Consider the following 21,516-nt stretch of genomic DNA (forward strand, 5'->3'; position numbering starts at 1 on the left):
CGGCTAGACCTCATCCCGAGAAACATGAACCCGGAGTTTAACTAGGAAAGAAGAGCGGCGAGGGCCAAGGCCCTCATTGACTTTCATGCCAAGGACATGCACGCAAGGCTCGTGGATGCGGCAGAATACCAGGGAGACAGCGTGGCGTTCGTAGCTACCGTCATCGAGGCGTCGTCCAGCGCAACGAGGGCAGCGGCGAGCTTACGGGTCCGAAGGCGTGTCAGGCGGAGGAGGTGGCCATTGCCCTGGCCATTGCCGATCCCGGGTGCCAGACGGTGCTTTGCGAAATGCAGAGTGCGAAGTGCAGTGCGGAATTATGCCAAAGGCAAAGTGTGTGGTGAGGCTGTGTGTCTTCTGTGATCGGCTTACCTGCAACGAGAGAATGGGTATGTTAAAATCAAGTGGTTCCCGGCGCACGCGGGCAACAATGCGTCGGAGTAGCACGATAACCAGAACGAGACGGCACACGCAGTGGCGCGAGCGCTAACAAACCGCGCCGCTGTAACCGACCGTCCAACGTGGTGTATTACCAAGGACCGCATGACGACGTTCAACGAACTTACACAGTTCCACCGCCTGGCTCGAAGCACTTTCCCACCCCCGCACCCGGGGCTGAGCCGAGTGGAGGCGGTGCTGTTCAGACAACGACAAACTGGTTCCTTACCTACGCCAGTGTTAATGTATCATCTGAGCCCGAAAGTTAGTGATGTGCGCCGCGCGTGCCAGCGGGAGAGGGCCACCCTGACGCACAACCTATCGGATTGCACTAAGTTCCCCGACGAAGCTTCGACAAGTACAACGAATTCGCCGCGACTCGCATCTGCGGCAAATTGCTACGACCCGAAAACCCAAACCTGAGCCGTCCAGCAGGTCTCGGCAGCTCTTGAAAGTCAAAGGCCGAGCGAAACCGACGGAACGTTGCCCCTCAGCGCGACGGACCGCGGCAGTAACACGCGCTGGAGTTGAGTAGAGACCACACGCTGAGAAGATGTCAGGGCCGCGTCGCGGCGCCATTTAGTCGTGCTATCGTTCTGCAGGCGACTAAATAAAGTTGTCTCTCTCTCTCTCTATCTCTCCCTATCTCATGAATGTCGTATACTAAAGGAATTTTGTTCTTTTAGGTGCTAACGGCAATTACGATTCGTGTACAGCTTCACCATGCAACCTCGTATGTATGACCTTAACTCCGCCAGCGAAGGCCAGCCACGCCGCTCCTAGTATAGCTATACGGGGTGCTTGTTAGTCTTTAGGTAATGTTTAAAAATCTTCTTGTGGTAATAGCACGATTATAATCCTACAGGTAGATTGCCCGAAGAGGCGGGCATTATTTGTAAGAGTAATCGAAATGCACAATCAACTAATTGCGAGATATCCGCAAATTATTTTCAACTAGTTACTTTACAGCACATATTGAAATTTGCAAATTGTTACTTGCGAGTTCGTAAGGTAGGTTGAACTGAATACTGTGGCTTTACGTGCCAAAACTTTTATTTGATTATGAGGCAGGCCGTATTGGGCTACTCCTGAATAATTATGACCACCAGGCGCTTTTAACGCGCCCCCAATGCAATGGACACGGGTGTTATCGCATTTCGCCCCCATCGAAATGTGGCCGCCGTGGCCGGGATTTGATCCCGCGACCTCGACATTTAGTAACGTCAACGCCAAGAAAGAGAGAGAGAGACATACAGGAAGACAGGGATGTTAACTCGTCAATAGTCTGGTTGGCTACACTACGCTGGGGGATAGGAGAAGGGGAAGAGAGAGAAGGGAGAGAGAAGGTGTAGATACGTGTACGGACAGCAGTTGAGTTAAAGCCGCTCGCGCAAACCAGAAGTTCTGAGAAAACACAAAAGTGCCTTCACTGCCTTCGGAGCCGATGATCGGTAGGGACGGTGCTCTAGTATTGTCTGTTCACTCAGAGGACGATAATCTAATTTCCTCATTGTGTTGTACAAAGATTGTATTTGTGCTTGAAATGGAGAACAATGGCACAATAAGTGGTCAATGTTCTCCTCGCATCCGCAAACATCACATGCAGGACTATCAGCCATTCCAGTAGTGCTGAGTAGGCATTCGGGAAGGCAACTCTAAGCCATAACGGACACAGAAGAGACGCTTTACGTCGGTGCAGACCGGCTGGAAGTCTGAGTTGAAGTGACGGGTTTAGTCTGTGCAGTCTTGTGCGCGTTTTATGTAAGGTATTATACTCTGCTAAGGAGATCGTGCGTGCTAGAATGCGAAGTTGTCTCGCGGCATCGGTCCTTGAGAGAGGAATGGGGACGCAGTGGTCTTCTTGGTTTGACGTCCAAGCCGCAACTTCAAACCCACTAAGCAGCTACGGCGGAGAAACATAGATTAATTCGCAGATTTAGAAAGGATACGTCATAACACATTAGCTAGCTTGACGGATTAGCTTTGATTTGCAAATGGACGGATGGATGGATGAATTACTTTATTGAGGTGCCTCGGTGCGCACGATCAGTGCGCAGCAGGCCGCTCTCACGTCGGCTCAAAGAGGCCATGCCCCTCCGCCACGTCGCGGGCCCGATGGACCGCCCAGAGCTGTGCTTCAAGGTCCGAGCTGCGTAGAGCTCGGTCCCACTCTTCCTTTGTGCTCCTGGCCCCCGGCGCCAAGGGGCAACCCCAGAAAATGTGAGCAAGGCTAGCTATATCTTGCCAAAAGCGACACGCATTGTGAGGTTGCGCGTCCGAAAATATTTTGCACAGGAAGGACGGGCATGGGTAGTTGCTCGTCTGAAGCCGCCTGTACGTGACGTCTTGTGCTTTATTGAGTGCTTTGTGCGGTATCGGCGTGGTTCTCTTGACTAACCTATAGTGCTGGGTGAGATCGTTCTAGGTGACGAGGGGGTCGCGCTCGCTCTCTCATTCTGCCAAGAGGGAGTCCGGGCTCGCATGCTGAGTTAGGTCCCGTGAGGCCTCGTGTGCCGTCTCCTTGAGGTTAGGGACGGCCACTCCAATTATCTCATATGTGCCGGGAATCAATTGATGTAGTGTTAGGTGAGATGTTGAGTACCAAGTATTCCACCGATTGTCGGGGATATTCTCCATGTTCCGAAGGATAGAATTGCCCTCTTGAAGTTGCAGTATACCAAGCTTTTACTTTCTCCTAAGAGGGCAAGGCTGATGGCCGCCTGCTCGGCCACCCCAGGACTGTCTGTGCGGACCGTGCACGCGTTGATGACCGTGTCATCTTTCTTGACCACCGCTGCTACATAGGCTTGTCTGCCAGGATATTTGGCTGCGTCCATAAAGCAGCATGCTCCCCAGGAGGCGGCTGAGTATCGGAGGAGTGTTTTGGCTCGAGCAAGTTTTCTGTCGATCTTGTGCTCAGGGTTTATTTTCCCGGGCAGGGGGGTTGGCCTGATCTTTTTCCTCTGGTCGGGTGTTAGCCCGTGGCTGGTACACTCGATCTGCCGAGGCGCGACGCTGATTTCTCGCAGGATCCGTCTGCCCGCAGGTGAGCCGGACAGCCTGGTGATCTGTGCCCGTTCTTTTGCCTCCGCAATCTCGCTCAGCGTGTTGTACATGCTTAATGCGTCCAGTGCCTCCGTGCTCAAGTGCATGGGTAGACCCATGGCTCTCGTGGCGACCTTACGCAGGAGCGTTTCGAGCTTGTCTCTCTCCGCTTTGGACCAATTGTCCACGATGTACACGAAGTGACTTATTACGCACGTCTGTGTCAGTCTAAGCAGGTTGTCCTCATTGAGCCCGTGATGCCGGTTGGCCACTCGTCTCAGTAGGGGTGTGGCATTGTCGGCCTTCGCGGTGAGCTTAGCCACTGCGATGATGTTCGAGCCATTTGCCTCTATTGTCATGCCCAGCATCTTGATAGGACCAACCACCAGAATTGTGTTGCCCTCAGCGGTGTACAGGCGGACGCATGGGTCGACGCCTGTGTCCCATCCCTTCGGTTTGGGTTCTCGTCTCTTGGGTCTACATAGCAGCAGCGGCAGCTCAGATTTGCTCGGCGAGCACCGCAGGCCTGTTGGTTTGATGTACTCCTCAGTGGTTCGGATCATACTTTGTAAAGTGTGCGCGCTCCCCTTTGCCACCCCGCATGGCCACGTCATCTGCATAGATGCTATGTTGGAGGTTCTCGATTCGAGTCAGTTGCCTGGACAGCACTATCATGGCCAGGTTGAAGAGAGTAGGGGATATCACCGGGCCCTGTGGGGTAACCCTATCGCCCAGTTCGACTGGCTCCGACTACAGGGAGCCGACTCGTAGCGAGGCCTGCCTTCCCCTCAGGAAGTCACGGATGTAGTCATGAAGACGTTGACCAAGTCCGAGTGCTGAGATTTATTGTAGAATGAAGGAGCGCCGTATGTTATCAAATTCCTTTTCTAGGTATAGACCTAGGATGGCCTTCAGGCCCCTTGTTGTGCGGTATAGTATCTGGGTTTTGACTAGGTTCATAGTGTCTTGCATCTCCAGCCCCTGACGAAAGCGAACGATGTGAGGGTATATCTCGTTGTCTTCCAGGTAAGGCTTCATACAGTTAAGCGCCGAACTCTCCATGGTCTTACCCACGCATGACGTAAGCGAGATTGGATGCAGATTGTCCATGCTGAGAGGTTTGCCGGGTTTCTGTACTAAGAACGTTTTGGCGGTCTTCCACTCTATGGGAACTATGCCTGAACGCCACGTCTCATTAACTATCACAGTGAGCTGTTCCGCGCCACCCTCGTCCAGATTGTGGAGGACCTTGTTGGTGATATTATCCGACTCTGTAGCGAATCGATTAGTTTCGATTTAAATTTTTCTTTGCACTGAGAGTTAATTTAGGATTGCCTGAATGCAAATCACCAGCTATGAGGTATTTCGGACTAAACAGCGAACTAGGGGAGAGGTCTCATATGCGTGAATTCTTTTTCTCTTTTTTTCAATTTTATATATCAATATTTAGAGAAGAAACGCGGTTAACCGAGGGGCCCGATTTGTATTAGTCATATCATAAGATGACAACAAACACTGACACCAAGGACAACATAAGGGAAATTACTTGTGCTTAATAATTGAAATTAAGAAACGATAAATTAATGGAAGTTAAAGTGGATGAAAAAACAAGTTGCCGCAGGTGAGAATCACCTGCGGCAAGTTAAACCGAACCCACATGTTATTTGCGTTGAGCTCTCCTTCGACTAAACTTTGGAGATGTTAATGTTTGCTAAAAGACTATTAAAGTGAACTTGCTTGTAGTTGCCCAGTTCGCTGGTGCTGCATGTAAGGCTGCTAACATCGAAGCATCATTAAGTAAGCCTTTGCATAATGACAGCTTAATGCGCCTTTATTTGAATAATAGCAGGGACAGTTAGGTTGGGCTGTCTGGAACGCAAATCGCCGCATCTTCTGGAGCAACAAGCGCTCGTTTTCAAGTTCACGACATAAAAAATAAAGGAAACTAGTTGCAACATCTTGCGGAAGTAATTTCCAGTCCCTTAAGGAAACTCCCATTTGCGGAGTTTCAGTGACACTCGCTGGACGTTCAAGTTCTCAGGCGCGCAGCACGAGAGCAAATACACTATTCGCAACGTGTGGCTGAAGTAATGGCCAGTGCCATCACGTGATCCCACATTGTGGAGCTTAAGTAACGGTCAATTAATGCTCGAGCTAGTTGTGCGCAAGATGCAGATCGCCAGCCCGACTAGAACGGACAGCTTATTTACACACTCTAATGACAGGGAAAGCGATTGCAGCTCAATACGGAAGTAACGAATCGTCGTATAACGGGGTTTTCTTTTAGGAAACTTCTGTAGTGCACAGTGGACTACTCTAGTAGCTGTGTCGGCTGGACCGTTTTTTTATGCCTTCCTTTTTCTGCGACCATGCTTTGGTGGCGAAAATGTTTGCATCTCAGTCAGTTACGTTCCCTCAGGGCTGGAGCAGAGTTGAACTACTCCGCACTGGAGCACACAAATCTTTTGAGCCAATTGTGTTGTATATGGGAGCAACGTCTTCCTCCACTAAAAGGAGTTGTCTGTGAAGAAATCACGAATGTTGAGCCACTCACTGGCCTAAACGGTTGGTGAACTTATGGTCCGCATTGTAGACCTACAGCACAGGTTATTGAACAGAACCGTCTTTTATCGCACTGTAACAACTATATGCATATATATATATATATATAATATAGTGCTGCTCTCAAGCGTGCGTTCGGTGAACAAGGTCGCTTGCCTCATGCATGGCGACGAGGAAGTGAAAGGGCGTTCTTGATCTCATCGGCAGCGCTCGGCCAGCAGCATGAATATTCGCCGTCATCCGACGGGAGCCGACCTTGTTCATTAACAGTACGATACCACTGCGAAAGCGCTCCGCCACGTGCATTTTTTCATGTTTCGCGGGATTCGTTTGCAACCCGGAGAAAAGGACAACGTGAGACGTATCGTAAAGGAAACAACTCTATCGGTGGTTTCTGAAGGTGTTCTACAAACTGAGCATCATACTTCTGGTCCACAGCCAATAATAAAATAGTTTGGTAATTAAACTTAATAACTTATGAGTTATGGGGAAAACAAAAAAAATTGAGTTACTATGGGCTATGGCGAATAGTACGCGCTCGGTTCAATTCGCCTCCGAAGCGCCTTGGATTTGTAACTTCTTAGCGCAAGTTATGTGGGATACTTTGTATGTATATGCGTAATCGGGCAAGCTATCGAATTTAAAAAAAAAGCACACAAGCCAATACTGCACTGCGGGCGACAATATTTCGTGCATCCTTTCTTCAAGGCTGTAGAAACACCAGTCATTGGTTGACCATTTCTTCTTAATCCATGGACCTGATTCGGAACGAAAGGCCGCTCTTGCACGATTACGTGAGCAATGAACAGTTATGTTATCTACGTGCGCATCGCGGACATGCGCGGTAACTAGTCCAGACGTATAATTTTAAGGAGACTAATCAATTTTGTGGCTGTTCCTTACGACAACTCATCTTTCGTGCTTGCTTATGAGGTAGGCGCACCTCTCTAGCGCCGTCTAGTCAGTGGTTACGTTTCATTAATATCCTCGTTCGAAAACTCAGAAATGACGCTGCTACTCTACGAACCTGGAGCACGCCGCTATGCAACCTGCTAATAGAAAAGTGAAATACTTTGCTCACGCCCTCTGAATTCTTGAATTCTTGGTACACGACGGCGCCATAATTGAGGAGGTAGCGAGAACGTACCTAATTTTTAATGTTTCATTGAAAGCAACGCAAAGAGGGAGGAACAGCAACGCGACGAAAGTATAACAAAACCAGAAAGACACTTTTTTTTGCGTGCGGTCATTTATAGCAGTTAACTGCGTTTCCAACCATATCAACTTAACCCTCTTGCCGTAACACTCCCGTGTACGGAAATACTGAAACTTCAGGCTTCACCGGCAGAGAGGTTCATCTTTTCCTGTGGAAAAGGTTTGTGCTCTAGCGTGCCGCCCACAAACTATTGGATGCCTCGAGGCTTCAGCAATTTCCCTGATAGTAATGGAAAACGTGCTCCGCATTTGAGCTCAGAATTTTTTTTGAGTAACCAGTGCTTGGAAAGCACAATATGCACAGGTTTAGGTTGAATAGTTAAGCTCACTGAAGTGGAATAGCCCGAGGCAAGGCTGTGCGCGTGATTTTAATGATAAACTGCAACGAAATTTTAGACCGCGTAAAAAAGCATAAAGTTTCATATTGCGCAGATATACAGCAGCGTACGCGCGAAACTTCAGATTTGAAATAACAGTGTATGCGTCACATAAGGTTCGCAATACCAGACTTGTTCGATAGTAAAACTGTAAAAAAGAAAAAAACAGAAAAAAAGCTGTCCCCATTAGCGTAATCCGAAGTTGATGCATGACCGAGCATGCTCGTCTGCTCGACATTGCCTCCCAGATTACGTGGCCATCACGGCTGGCCGTGGCAAGCTGAAAATCGCAGAGGCGACGTGTCGGGACTTACGTCATATCCGATGACCACAAGGTGCACAGGTCGTCCGCCCATAACTCCATCTCGCAAGTCAATTGCAGCACTGCCGAAAGCAGGAGGCGTACGCCTGGAATAGAGAGATAGACAAAAGGGAAGGAAAGACAGGGAGGTTAGCCCGTGTAAATACCGGCTGGCTGCCCTGTGCTGGGGAAAGGGGTAAAGCAAGTAAAAGGAGGAGGAAGAGAGAAAAAAATCAAAGAATATTCACGCAGTAACGCGATATTACTCCCAACAATAGCCAAAGGCGGTTGCACAATTCACAGGTCCTTAAAAACTGCATCAACGCTCCTAAGACCTTGAGTGCCGAAGTCAGTTTGGACCAGTGTCCAAGAACTTTCTCTTCTGTGAAGAAGCGGTTGCCCAGTTTTTAGAGTGCGGACACGAACACTTTTCTTGGCACATTGTAACGTGGACAGCCACAGAGCAGGGGCGCGATCGTCTCTTCGCAGCTGTAGGTGTCGCAAGCTGGGCTGTCGGCCGTCCCAATGCGGAGGAATACGAGTTCGTGAATGCAACACTCAGCCATAGGTGGCACAGAGGTGTTGCTCCCGCTCGTTGCAACCCTGGTGGAAGAAGGGGCTGCAAACTTGGATCCAATCTGTGAAGACGTGCGTTTGTGAAATCACTGGTGTTCCTGTAATATCCTTACTCAGCGGAACATAGCTTGTGGCATGACTGTTTGAGTATTGGTGAAATTCTATGTAGCCTCATTTTTTTTTGGTGCATGATACGTTATATCAACACGCGATGTGTTGGGACCTTTGCGCAAGGACGTCGTGCACAACGAATTACTGGGGCGTTGAGCAGACGACGCGGCGCGGAGGAACCCGTCTCGAAGGACATTCGGTCTTCCTATTGGCTAAGGAGGCCTGCAGCTTCTACAGTGATGTCAACGACTAGTATATGGAGCATAGGCATGGTTTACAGGCTGATAATAAATATACAGCCCTGCAGGTTTGCCAAGATCGCTTCGACAGTAGAGAATACTTATCTGCAGCTTATTTGGGCAGGGCAAAATTTGGTCCCAGTTGATTTTTTGATGTCTGTCTTCCACCTGGATGTGTTATTGCCCCATCGATGGAATCAAGTTGGAAGAGGGCAAGTTTTCCTTTCACTGCGTCTCCGCGGCCCGTTTCTAAGTGCGTCACAAACTAGCGGGAAAACCTGTTTTTGGGAAGCAGCAAGTAAATGCGCGTATGCGCAGGATACTCCAATGTTCAAAAGGAACACGCAAATAATATTTAAACATAACTTGAACATGTCATAAACTCCAGAGAAAATGTGCAGATCGAGCGCACATATTGGACTTTATGTGAAGGAAAACTTTAGTGCACAGGTCAATGAATACTATAGAACAAAACTCGATGCATACGATAGTGCTTGTTTTCGTCCTACACAACGTGTTCATCAGATACGATGTTTGTCCATTGCACAGGACAGAACTTCAATCTCATATCGTCGTCTGAGTTTATGCACAAGACCATTCACAAACTGTGCCGGAACGCCAACAACAATCCAAGTGGGCGCTCAATATGTGACTGAATGTTTGTTGGAGCTAGGCTTACTGTGATGCAAATTTTTTGTACGAACTACCAGTAGCCTCCATGTCCCAATTTGCGAACGTTTCTGACAGACATTTAATAATGCAAGCATCATAGCTTTATTGTTTTGTAAAGAATAATATTTTTGCAAGTGGGGATGGGATGGCTTTTTGTGCTTTGACGAGAGCATTGGCTCAACTGAAGCGAAGAGTGAGGATTTAGATGCTCACTAGCAGTATGCGATAATTGCACAAAGGGGACAAATACGACCACATCTTCACACATTCAAGCTTGAACAGTCATGCCAAGACGACGTACTTATGAATAACTGCATATGTGATGGAAAACACGCATATAACCTCCTGCCGTTCTGGCGACACCACACCGGGCAATTGGGACATCGATAGCGGCAATATGACAAACTGACGGTCCCCAGATGACATTGAGTAAGTATGCACAGACGGCCAATGCGAAAGACGATATATTAGCCTGTCAACCGCAATAGGAGAATTGCCTGTCTGTCTTTTCTTTCGTTCTTCCTTTCTTTCTTTCTTTCTTTCTTTCTTTCTTTCTTTCTTTCTTTCTTTCTTTCTTTCTTTCTTTCTTTCTTTCTTTCTTTCTTTCTTTCTTTCTTTCTTTCTTTCTTCCTTCCTTTCTTTCTTTCTTTCTTTCTTTCTCTTTCTTTCCTTCTTTTCTTCCTTCCTTTCTCTCTTCCCTTCTTTCTGTCTTTACTTCTCTCTCTTTTTTTTCTTTTTTACAAGAAAGAGGTCGATGAGGATATAAATTCCATTCCGGTACTTGAAGAGCATTGCCGCATAAAATGAGCTTTTCTTTTTTTGTGAGCCAACGATGGCATGTGTCAGCAGTCATGGAACCTCAGCAGTCATGGAGGCATTACGGAATCAGGGTGTAGAGAGTAGAATACCGAAAAAATATCTATAGCGGCTCCACAGCCACCGTAGTCCTCCATAAAGAAAGCAACAAAATCCAAATAAAGAAAGGCGTCAGGCAGGGAGATACGATCTATCCAATGCTATTCACAGCATGTTTACAGGAGGTATTCAGAGACCTGGATGGGAAGAATTGGGGATAAAAGTTCTTGGAGAATACCTTAGTAACTTGCGATTCGCTCATAATATTGCCTTGCTTAGTAACTCAGGGGACCAATTGCAATGCATGCTCACTGACCTGGAGAGGCAAAGCAGAAGAGTGGGTCTAAAATTAATTTGCAGAAAACTAAAGTAATGTTTAACTGTCTCGGACGAGAACAGCAATTTACAATAGGTAGCGAGGCACTGGACGTGGTAAGGGAATACATCTACTTAGGGCAGGTAGTGACGGCGGATCCGGATCATGAGATGGAAATAATCAAAATAAGAATGGACTGGGGTGCGTCTGGCAGGCATTCTAAGATCATGAACAGCAGGTTGCCATTAACCCTCAAGAGAAAAGTGTGTAATAGCTGTGTCTTACCAGAAGTCACCTACGGGGCAGAAACCTGGAGGCTTACGAAATGTGTTCTACTTAAATTGAGGACGACGCAACGAGCTATGCAAAGAAAAATGATGGGTGTAAAGTTTAGGGATAAGAAAAGAGCAGATTGGGTGAGGGGACAAACGCGAGTTAAGGACATCTTAGTTGAAATCAAGAAAAAGAAATGGACATGGGCAGGACATGTAATAAGGAGGGAAAATAACCGGTGGTCATTAAGGGTTACGGACTGGATTCCAAGGGAAGGGAAGCGTAGCAGGGGGCGGCAGAAGGCGGATGAGATTAAGAAGTTTTCAGGGACGACATGGCCACAATGAGTACATGACCGGAGTTTTTGGAGAAGTATGGAGGAGGCCGTTGCCCTGCAGTGGGCGTAACCAGGCTGATGATGATGATGTCATGTGTTTTGCTACAGGCCTTAGTCAGACGAGTGCTACAAGAAAGATACAAAACCACTACTACATTAAACGAATGTAAGCAAATAAACTCACAACACGCGACAAACAGCCGCTTTTTCAGGGCGGGGTGACAGCAGCGAATATCTCCGCAACATCTCCACAACTGCACCTCGCAGAGCGAGAGGACGACCCGACAGCCGGCGATGTTGCCGGCCCTGTGTGAATTGTTATATGAGCCAACTTTCTTAACATGGCGATCTCCGTCGTTTGAGCTCCTGCAGCGATAATGGGTAGGCAAGCTTGTTGAGGACGTTGGCTTTGGCAGATAAGGACAACAGCCTTCGTCTCAGCTGATGTCTCGTCGAGTCACTCGTGAGGTGACACACAGGATGCTCCGATAATATCGCAGAAGAATGGCCACGGCGATTTCCGCCTTGCGCATATCGCTGGTTTATCATTGATGATGTGCCGTGCAGTTCGCGTCTCATTGCCCAAACGACTTGCTCTTACGAGTTACCAGCTGATTTGAACTCAGAAGATTCTAGCATCCAATCGATTGATTTAACTGACAGGAACAGTGGCGGAGCTTTGGGCACGCGTTTATGTTATCCTGACGAGTTAGAAGTACCGAGTCAGTCGCGCGGGTCACATGTTCTAATACGATTGAGCTTGCGTTAAGTCGCCTTTGAATAATCGATATCAGAATAACCTCAAAGCATCACGTCACCGTAAGATAATGTTACGCGCGGATTGCTGATTTTTGTCGCTGGTGTTTAGCTCGGTGGCATTGAAGACGACGCGAAGATGGTTCGAGCGATTGACAGGCGAGCTCAGTGAAACTAGCACATCTAGGCGTGTCGGCTTGGCTTAATCCGACGCTCACAGAGCTTAACAGGCGAGGACATGTAAAATGGAGACAGTCGAGGGGGCGACACAACCAGCTGTTCTCAAATTTATGTCACCTTTGACGACGAGCACTTACGATTGATTGCTGGCGATAGATTGATTCTAGGTTGCGTGCGGCAAAACGACTGCTGTAACCATTTTTGCAATAAAATATTATGTTAAATTGTTGAAGAACGTTTTCTTATATGAATTCTGGTGAGATTCTTAGTGCGCTGCTTATGATGGGTACGATGAAATGATACGACGTGGAAAATACAGGACACAGGTACGCACCATACAAATACACACGTGCACGCGCACACGCACACGCGCACACACTCCGAAACACTCAACAAAGTAAAAGTACCTCCCTCAGGTCAGTGTCTCTAAGGAAAGTTAAAGGCGCCTACATTCCGTGAGGTGTGCCGAGAGCGTTAGTTCATTATCCATGTTAGACATGTGGTTAAAATATGTACTTGCTCTGGCTGTGCATAATTTCTCCCTTTCTTTCTCACTTAGCTGTATCCATGTTGTTTGTTTTGTTGTGCACAATAAGGGGCTGCATGTCCCGCTTTATCTTCCATCGTCCTCTTTTGCGTGCCATGTTGATTTTCATTTTTTAATATTGCCACCCTTCCCACAAGCCACACACACATACATCGCAATTCTCTAAAGAGCAAGCTTAGGGTTTTACAATAAACATAAAAACTAAGTAAACCAGTTTCAATCCTCAAAAAATTACAGGTGAGATTTCCAGCGTTCGACGTTTCATGGCACTTATCGATATATTTGCATGGCAACAATGCCCAAAACCGAAAACGCAACTATAGCTAGCCTGAGCGGGCACATGGCGTAATGAGGAGACACATGGTACGATTCGGCGTCCGATCCGACGTATGGCGCTGCATGCTTCGGTATGCGGAATACAGTGATTCCACGAAGATGGGGCCTGAATCCGAACGATTGAGCAGCACGTATAAGCTCCGCCCAGATCCAGCCCCCCCCCCCCCCTCCCAGCTTGTACGCTCGGATGACTTCATATCCGCGTCGAGAAACGCAATATCAACAGCTCTGCTCAACACCGCTTCGCTTTACGCGAACACTATCAGTAAAACTACGCTACTGCGAGTGACAGAACACTTCCCGACGGCTCCGCGTGCTGAAAGCCACAGGTCCGGTAGGCCAAGCTAGGCGGACGCTGCGGCCGAAGATGCTTGCGATCCAGCTCGAGCTCGTCGATGAGCGCTTATTTTTGTCACAAGGATTACCACTGCCCACTTAGGTCGCCCGTAATTAAATTCAATTGATTCACTCGACGCAGTCGTTGCGAAGGGCAAACGTGCAAGCGAAGCGAGCAGCCTTGCTCAGACCGGCGGTGCGTGTTGTCTGCCCGCGAAATGCCCTCGCATTTCCGCTCCCGATCTCGCCATTAGCTTAGTACTAGTGTACAAGGCGCTGCTTTGCAGAACAGGCACACGTTCGAGATAGTTTTACTGAACTGCTAACTATTTCGTATCGGAAACTAACTGCAGCAGGCAAGGAAAAAAAAGCAAGACGGCGAGATACCGGCCACTCAGCGCCGCCTCTGTGGAGTGAACGTCAGAGAACGTCACATGCCAGCCGCGCTGTCATTGGCTGCGGCCAAACAATGGTGCAGTTGTCTGACGCTTCGGACGATGAAAATCTGTCTGGTTTGTCGCGCGCCGGGCGTCCGATCCGGCGTCTCGGCATGGCAAAACTCCTCGATTTTGGCTGCCCTTCCGACGCGTCGGACGCCGGATCGGACGCCGAATCGGACCGTGTGTCTCCCGCTTTAGGCTGCGACAGAGAAAACCCCTCCGGTCTGGGATACTTGATATCCAGCAATACTTTATCTGGGAGCGCCATTTTTGTTTGTGTGTCCCGGGGAAAGTGAGTTATAGGAAGGATAGACAGGGGCACAAACGTCCGCCTAACTATAGAACATAGAATAAGACATGTCGCTGCCGAAGACATGCCGAAGCAACGAGCTAAAAACATCTGGGAAAGGGGTGCGTGAAGGCTGTAGGGGACGGTGAAGCGTTGCCCAGGTTCGTCGTGCTTTCATTCGTGCCTCTACTTGTGTAACAGTGTAGACGTAAACAAGAGAGTCTCCGGAGGTGGGTCATTAGCATAGCGGCTAGGCAGACAAAGGAAGACTCTAGCACAACAACAAAAGATGCAATGCGGAAGTAGACAAAAGAAAAAGAACACGTTCACTTTTACGATGTTTCGCGAGGGTTCATGAGAGTTGAAGGCCGCGATAAGCGGCGTGGTCATGGTTGACACCGTCAAAACAACTTCGTAAACGCTTTATCTTTGTTGCCTGAGCGAGCCCTGTAAGCCAATTATCTGATGTTCATTGCGCACGTGCTGTGTGCTAGCGGCGCTCTAGCGCCCTCAACATGGAAAAAATAAACCGTAAAGAAAACGTAGGAAAACGGTAGAATTTCGAAGCGCTCCGCCATGCAGGATACATGGGATATAAAGAGAGAGAGAAACAAATTCACCGACGATTCCGACACTTACTAAAGTAAAATTTGAGCGCAGCTCTATACGTGTTTTCATTTCGGGATATATTGGCTGGCGCGTAGAGTCTATCTCGTACGTACGGCACGTTGCAAACGGATCGAAGTGTGACGCGACTGCCTCGCTAATCTGGAGATCTTGAGAGGCAGCGCGTGGGTGACGCGTGGGGTCGATTTACAGCCGCCGCCACAGGCATACCTCCCAGATGGCGCGCGCTACTCTGGCACCATGTCGTAGCCATCGTCGCCCGCACTACGCTTTGCTTCTCACGCTTTCGCCATACCCTCCTCCTCCTCTGCTTTACGCTTAATGGTTCCGCTGCGCCCTGCTCCACGCGTCTTTTATCCCCCGATGCGCTCCGCGTTCGCTCTTTCATCTTTCGCTATGCTAGTTCGGTCGGTTACGCCGACGCTCGGCCAAGATGCGGGCGCATAAGAACTGCGGTCTAAAAAAAAACACGTTACGACATCCGGTAGGTCGTTCTGTCTGTCTTTACCACGGCGTCGCATTCTGGCACGCCACTGATTCGGGACCAGCCGTGGTTGCTTAGTGGCTGTGGTGTTGGGCTGATGAACACAAGGTCTCAAGATCAAATCCCGGCCACGGCGGCCGCATTTCGATGGGGTCGAAATGCGAAAACACCTGTCTAACTAGATTTAGGTACACGTTAAAGAACCCCAGGTGGTTGAAACTTCTGTAGTCCCCCACCATGGCGGGCCTCATAATCAGATCGTGGTTTTGGGACGTAAAACGCATAGGTTAATATTTACTATAGGCATCTCTGTCCTATATAACAATATCAAAAGCGCCCCCTGGTATTGAAAGTAACCGCACAACAAAGAATCATCTGAACTATATATGCGAACATATATCGCTTGGGTTTCCTTGGTTTCGGTAAATCTTTGCTGTTGCATCAGTTTCCCTAGCCCGCGGTGTTTGTGAGAGCCGATTTATTTTTCCATAAACTGTTCCTCCAATAAAAACACGATTTGAGAGTTTGCGCTTGGGTACCGTAATCCCTTTCTCGTTCGTATGTCTTTTGTGTAACCCGCCGCCTAAATGACAGCCGACTCTTCCAACTTTCGGTTATTGCTGCAGTGCCGGTTAGCGCTAGTTTAATGAGTCTTCCTTGTCTCGATGTTTCAATCTTTTTTCGGTGTTTACGTCTTACAGTGTGCGTTCGCTGAAATCAAGCCATGGGAGGTCTGTCCTGATCGTAAGGGTTAAGTGTGACGGCAGCTGTATGCTGTGCCCGGGATCGAAAATTACTGGTACTTGCTCAACAGCTCAACAGTGCGTCAGCATATCAACAAAAACAACCAAAAAGACATGCTGGTATAGTGTTCAGTGACTGTGGTCTTTTTTTTTTGACAAATCACGTGAAAGAAAATACAAAACATTGCAGACAGCAGGAACAGTGTGACTCATTAGGTTTCTGGTGCAGACTTGGCCATTGTTTGACTTTTTTTTCTTTATTACATGAAGAAAGCTGAAGGTATATTACATGGTGGACGCAACTACACACTTAAAACTCAGGCAAGCACACACGTGCATCCAACATGTGCATCCAGTCTGGCGGAGGTTCCTGCGCAGCGTACAGACTTCTTACATAAGCAGCACTTTCGCGAAAGAAGGATTCTGTGGATCGCGGGCTTTCGGCGTGGCGATCACTCAGTCTACTTCTCCATAGGCTATATAAACCAAGTACTATGAACATGTCATAGGGAGGACCACCGGTAACGTTAAACGGTAGAAACCTAATTGTATATGGAGTCATGTCAATGCCCTTTTTAAGCGTCCGTTGGAGAATGTCCCAAAAAATACAGCGTCCCTACAGTCTATGAAGCAGTGATCTATGGTTTCGGCACGTGGACAGAGCCGAAAGTTTGTTGACCACGGCACAAAGCAACCCCTCGAATTCAACCAAGCTTTAACAGGGAGTGTTTCCGGATGTAATTTAAAGAAAAATGTTTTTACTCCAGGAGGTACACACATTTTTCGGACGCGCTTAAATACATCCTAATAAGGTCGGCTTAAATAAGGTGCACGATACAAAGGATCTGGGAAAATAGAGTCCACCAGTGCCGCTGAAGTTGCTTTTCGACTCGCAGTAAACACGTACTCCAGGCTGAATCTAACTTTCAAGAAAAGAAATTTGTCAACAACCTCTTTGAGAAAGCCCCAGGGAGCCTGTGGGACATCTTTGGCATTTGATGACGCTACTATATTAGGAACATAATGAACTAAGCGGAGTTGCAACATTTCACGCAAAAATGGATGGTCATTGTCTAGAAAGAAAAGCAGGAGTGAAAGAATTTGCCGGACGAAGAGGTGGACTAATCCTAGGCCAGCACGTTCAAGGAGGAGGAACAGATTGTCGCGCCGCATCGATTCACAACTCGAATTCTAAATAAATGTTGCAAATATGCGATGCAGTGCCTGAAGGCGAAGTCATCAGAAGTGTAGTACTTGCAGCACATACACAAAACGGGAAGCTAAGAAAACGTTACACACTTCAGCACGAAAGAACATTGACAAATTCCGCCCTCGCCAAGCATTCAATTTACGTTGAATTTTGCCAACTTCTCCCGTCCAATGAGCGTTGCTATTTCTATTCTGTGAGAGAGGCACACCTAAATAACGCAGGTCTTCATCCATTGAATGCGTGCGTAATCTGATGGCATTGTGGCCCATAATCCAAACCAAAAACCTGAACTTTTTTCAATGTTAGCGCTTGCACCAGAAGCCGCGCAAAATTCTTCTGCAATTGCAAGAGCAGTCTTTACACTCTTTTTATCTGCACAAAAAAGGCCACGTCGTCTGCATACGCAAGAACCCGAACCTCATTAGTCAGTAATTTAAACCGTTGGAAATTTCGTTTTTTAAGAATGCTCATACAAAGTGGTTCTAAATACAAGCAGAACAGAAGCGGTGACAAAGGACATCCTTGTCGTACATATGATGCAAGCCTAATCGAATCGGAGAGAGAGCCATTCACTATCAGCCTCGTTGAACCATTAGCATAACATACTCTGGCACCTCTAAGGAGCAGAGATCCGATATTTGTATGCTCTAGTACAGTAAACAGGAATGAGTGATTTACCCTGTCTAACGCCTTAGCCAGATCTAGCTGTACCATTGCCACCTGTCCAATCTCCTCAGCCACACACTCTAGCACCGATCTCGCGACATGAATGTTTGTCTGAATGGAGCGGCCCCTGATGCCACATGTTTGATGATCGCCGACCACAGATCTTATTACAACTTGCAACCGGTTAACTAATACCTTAGCAAAAATTTTATAATCAACATTCCATAAGGAGATAGGTCGATATCCGTCAACGTTTTGCAATTTAGTCGCATCATCACTTTTGGCTATAAGGACGGTGTGTCCTTCGTACATTGTGGTGGTTATGTACCCTACTTCCAAGGCCTCACGGTACACCTGAAGTAATAATGGCGACAAGAGGGAACGAAAACACTGATAAAATTTGGCAGTAAGGTCATCCGGGCCTGGCATCTTGCCCTTCGCTAACGAATCGATGCATGCAGTTACCTCATTAATGTCTATGTTTTCATTTGTATAATCGTAATCATCCTGATTTAACTGGGGCAGCAACGATACAATTTTGGCAGCATATGTATCCAATGGCTTATGGTCCCCAAATAGTTTTTGGTAATGCTCGAAAAACGCTTTAGTTATTAGAGTAGCCTCATTAACAATGATTCCACCATACTCTATATCTAGAATTTGTTTCGACAGCGCGTGTCGGCGTTCATCACTAAGGGCCCTACTGCAAGGCTGTTCTTTCAGGAAACACTGCTCTCGCGCGCGCGCACTAGTGCACCTCTGTATTTTTCTGCGTTCAAAGTTTGTAACTGTGCCTTGACCTTATAAAGATCATCAATCTATTGACCCGGATGTAGGCATTCAAGCTCATGCAATTCACTCAGAAGTCTATACAATGCTTTGTAATTATTCTTTTTTTCAAAGGCCAATATTGATGATTCTTCGATAGCTATCATTTTAACTTCTTGTTTGAATAATTCCCACACAGCAAAGAGTGGCAAGTCCTTCCGGCTTGACACATCAGCTATAAGCTCAGTAACACGATTTAAGAAACACTCATGGGAAATTAATTGGTTATTACACTTCCGCAGCTCCCAGCACATATGTCGACTTTGATACCGACGGTTGCCAAACGATGCTGAGACTAGGCAATGGACACTAAAGAATATAGGGTGCACAGTGTAACCATAAATAAAAGGTAGCGTGCTAAGTGAAAACATAACTTCGATCAAGCCTACCATGCGAGGTACCTTGGAAGTGCGTATATCGACATCGCGCCTTTTCATTCCCCCCCCCCCAATGTCCACAAGCTGATAATCACATATCAGGCGTTGCAACGCATCACTACTTGGATCATATCTCAGCTTCAGTGACGTACGATCTTGCGCGTTACATACACAATTAAAGTCTTCAAAGAGGACCAATGCACGATCAGTACAGAAATGATGTTCTAGAGATAAGAAGAAACACCCGCGTTCACGTAACTTGTTGGGAGCATAAACACACACAAATCTAAAGCTCATACCACTGATAATCAATATCGCAACAGATTAGGAGCCCTTCCCTATCTGTAAACAAATGTAGCAAATCACATGGTAAATGTTCTCTAACAAATAACATACAGCCTGCGGAAACGCCTATTGCATGGCTGACACAAACATTATAGTCAGATACGAATGGACATAGAGCTACTTCTGTGTTTTCGTCGGATTCAATCTTTGTTTCTTGGATAGCAGCAATATCTAATTTTCTATTGCGTAACAGATGGAGAAGCTGTACTTGCCGTCGCTTACTTCGTAAGCCATGGACATTTAAAGTACCAAAATGGAAGGGAAGAGCGCCCGTCATGTTTACCTATGTAAGTGCAGTGTCTAAACGATGCTCAAGAGGTACACCACTCCCTTCTTGATGAGGTGATCCACTATGGACCTTTTGGTGCACGTTAATACAAGGGACATCTGCCTGGAGTAGGTGTTCCCCGGAGCGGTTTTGTCAACTTTGACACTTTGGGAACGCGAGCCTCCTTTCCCTAGGGCGATGGATTGTCAGATGGCGCTGGACGCTTCATCGGCCTCGCACATCGATCCAGATTCCACTGACGGTGGGCAATCTGTAACTGGTGGCGATTCTGCCCATGACACAGTTCGTTCGTCGTCAGACGCCTTAGTCTCATCCTCGCTCGCAGGCTTCTGGCTGAGGCTAATGTCAGTCGATGATGGCTTAATCTGTTCTTGTCGACGAGTATCAGGAAATGTTTCTCCAGTTGCATCCACAACCTCGCTCACGTCCATTAGATGATCGATGAAGTTATCAACCTCAGCTGGTCTATTCCCACGAAGCTTGTCAGTGTAGGTTGCGACGCATGCATCTGCAGGCTGACCGTAGCGGTGACAGTTACTGCAGCGTGGTGTTCTACATTGTCGCCGGATATGCCCAACTCTTTTGCACCGGAGGCAAAGTGGTGGTCGGCCAGGTACCAAGATAAGGCACTGGTAACCGTATATGCTCAACAGATGTGGCAGATTACTGGCAGAAACTTCATCTTTCAATGCGAACGCTTCGTCTCGATTAGTCATTTGCCAGCCCTCCATGCCGTCACACCGCCACAGTTCTCTCGTGGTGGACTGCACTGTGCCATATGGCTCTAGCGCTTCGACAATCCGTCTATGTTCGCGGTGTGGGGGAAGCCAAAGAAGCTTCATCTTGATATTCTTGCATTCCGGGTCTATGACAAGGCACTTGAGGCCCTTCACCAACAGCTCGCCTTTGTCGACAAGTTTCTGTTCCGCGATGCTGTTAACACATGTCACCAACCACAAATGACTCATCTGGTATTGTCCAGCGCCGAGTATGTCAGTTGCATTTAGCACTGAAAGGAGAGCAATGCTAAAGTCCAGGGCCCCATACGGCCGCCCTGCCAGGTCCGCATGCAGAAACACTTAATTTAGAACGGTGTTGCCATTCGGTAGACGAGTAAGAACGACTTTATAATTACCGGAATCAGTAGTTGACGGTGGGTGTGATCCTTGGCCGAGGGCCGATGCGCTGTTTCCAGCGGAGCTCATCGCAAACGTGGCCGTTCGAACAAGCCTCTTCTTCTTGTTGGCCATTGTTTGACCCTTCATGCTCTTTTTTCCCTGCACTTCAAATACCGAGCAAATAACCATGATCGACTATGGGTTCATACCACTTATATAAGTGACCAATAGAGACGTACGCCGAACAAATAAAGCTTTTTAAAAAGTGAGCCACATCATGCAGGTGGCTTACTGTGCCTGTGCACAAACTCAGACACACACTCGTTAGTGGGAGTTGCATGCTGCCGAAGCAAGCCTTTCTTGACGTTGTGTACAAGATCCCCTGTGTGAAATATGATTGAGTCTACATCGAGGAGACAGGACACTTTAAGCAGTGCTTGCGCCAACATCAAAACGATGTGGATAAGAAAAGAGTGGCTTCAGACGCTTTGGCAGAGCACGCAGCAACGACTAAGCTTTAGCCTAATCATCCAGGAAAGAAACTGGAAGTCCCTGGAGATAAGATTAACAGAACACACTCTCAATTGAAAAAAAGGAACCCTGCCCCCGTCTTACGCGTGCTGCTTGCATC

This window comes from Dermacentor variabilis, chromosome 11 (genome assembly GCF_050947875.1).
Source record: "Dermacentor variabilis isolate Ectoservices chromosome 11, ASM5094787v1, whole genome shotgun sequence".
Taxonomy (NCBI): Eukaryota; Metazoa; Arthropoda; class Arachnida; order Ixodida; family Ixodidae; genus Dermacentor; species Dermacentor variabilis.